We start from the raw sequence: 2,367 nt of genomic DNA on the forward strand, positions 1-2,367 counted from the left end.
TGAAGCATAATGTCAAAACTTTATGTTTTACATATTCAAGGGAGTGGTAGAAGTATAACCTTATCTAGTTGACTTGTCATTTTGAGTTTAGTACGTCTTGTGTTGAAACCGTTGACTGGTTTCACCTGGAACGTGTTCTTTACTGGACGAGTTGTTGTGAGGACGGGTTTAATAAAAGTAATGTTTGACTTCATACAATTTGACATTTGTTGTTGCTTCTTTAGAACTTGTGGTTAATTCTTGCAAAACAAATGTCAATTGATCTGAGCTGTTTAAATTTGTTTGATAAACTAGAGACACTGAATTTTCTGTTAAAAAACGTGACCACTGAATGACTACTGAAAACTAGTGAAGTTGAAACTGATTTGTTAAAAACATAACACAGCGTAAAATAATGAAAACAGTGGCTTAAAGGTTAATATAATAAAAGGCTAGCTACAAGCAGCAAAACACGATCTAAAATTTTAATAATCAAAAGTTTAGTCAATTGCCAAAAGTATCAAATCCCAACTAAAGGTTGAAAAAGACTAGCTAAAGCTCAAAGTAGAAACATTCTTACCCAGAGCTGATAGTAATGAGATGAGAACTGAAAGTAGTAACATTCTATATAGAAGCTAAACACAGCTAAAGGCTTTTAGCTAAAAATAGCTAAAAGTAGATCATGGTGAACTAAGAGAAATGAATAAACATTAATCATAAAACTAAAAACCAAAGTTTCATAAAGGTAGCTAAAATTATCAAAAGACTAGAAGCTGCACATAGCAATCTGCTTGTTGAAAGCTAAACAAAGCAAAATGATAGCTAAAAGTAATAAAATGCTAGCTAGAACCTAAATGTCTTAAAAGGTTAGCTAAAAGCTACAAGTAGCCAAAGACTAATTAAAAGCAACAAATGGCAGGATAACATTTGAGAATGGTACATTTTAGTACCAACAGACCAGCTAGTAGCCAAAGTAGACAAAGGGGAACTAAAAAGTAAAAAATACTAGAACAGTAGCTAAAAGCTAAAAGTAGCATAAGAAGACAGTATTAGAGCATAGTGAAGCAGATTTAAAGGAAAACAATGTTTTTCAAGAGATCTCAGTGTTTTGCTATTGGAAAAACGTGCATTAAATATTTTGTAACATTTAAAATTGTATGAAAACGTCATGGTTCCATCGGCTGAATGGACGGAGCGTTCCGATGGATGGCTAAACTCCTGAGGTTGTTCAACAAACGAGAACAGAAAAATTAAAGTTTAAAACAATAGTGTAGCTGCTGAATCAGTATTTGCACTATAAAAAAAAACAATTAATCACTTAAAACTAATTAAATAGATGATGATGATGATGGTGATGACTTCAGCAGTTTTGCTGTAAGAGATTATTTAAAAGAAGTGTTGGTTATTCTAGTGCTGCTGTGGACACTCTGCTGGAGCACCTGAACACCACACTCAGCCCACAGCGGACTGCAAGCAGCCCCCCCCCCCCCCACTCTGAACATTTCTGCCTGGTTATACAAAAGCAGCATTTTAAATAATTGAAGTCTACAGACCTCTGCCAGGATTCTGCTGCGTGACATAATGTGACCTGCTCATTTATTCATTTGATCTTTTCTTTTGGGACAAAGCGTGAAAACTGCACAAAGATGTTTTCTTAATGGTCATTTTAAAAACATCAATATGAGGAGAAGGGTTTTATCAACAAAATGGTTTTTGCCCTCGTTTGTGCCTGTTAACAAAATATCTCACGAACCAATAGACGATATTAAAAAAAAAACAACTGGCTGGAGTCTACAACAGATTAAAGGGTTAACCTGATTTAACATGGCTGCCACAGACATCTGATCTGAAAAACATGAAAAACAGCTACAGTTTAGTTAGTTTTACAGATATGAAGCTATTTGTGCTGCTGATTATTCATGCTGCTGATTTCTTACCTGCTGCTGTATTCATACCCATCTGCTCACCACAGACTCATGTTCAGGCTGCTGTTTAATACACCGCATTATATTATACTGCATTATTATTGTTTAGTGTATGGGAGTGGTGGCGTAGAGGTTAGAGAAGGTGGGCCTGTGATCGGAAGGTTGTCGGTTCAACTCCTCGTACCGACAACATCAAAATGTGGGTGGGATAGGTGAGACACCTGTCTCCACCCTCATTTGCTCCACTCTGGACCCTTGAGCAAGGCACCTTAACCCCCACCATGTGCTCCACACAGAGAGCTGTGGTAGCTCGGTGTCTGTGGTTGTGTCAGGAGGAACACCCTGTGTAAAAATAATTGCCAAGTCTTGGTGCAACTTAGTTCACTGAGGTGACCCCTGATGAAGGGAGCAGCTGAAACAAGAATATATACAAAATATATATATATATATATATATATATATA

At 36.5% G+C, this 2,367-nt stretch overlaps 1 protein-coding gene across 1 annotated transcript in view; it reads right to left on the reverse strand.

Annotated features, from left to right (window-relative positions):
• Positions 1 to 2,367, reverse strand: part of angptl4 (angiopoietin-like 4) — a 183,604-nt gene that overhangs the window by 167,516 nt on the left and 13,721 nt on the right. The gene's annotated exons all lie outside the window — the stretch shown is intronic.

The sequence above is a fragment of the Nematolebias whitei genome, chromosome 9, assembly GCF_014905685.2.
Source record: "Nematolebias whitei isolate Nwh7 chromosome 9, NemWhi1, whole genome shotgun sequence".
In the NCBI taxonomy this organism is placed as follows: Eukaryota; Metazoa; Chordata; class Actinopteri; order Cyprinodontiformes; family Rivulidae; genus Nematolebias; species Nematolebias whitei.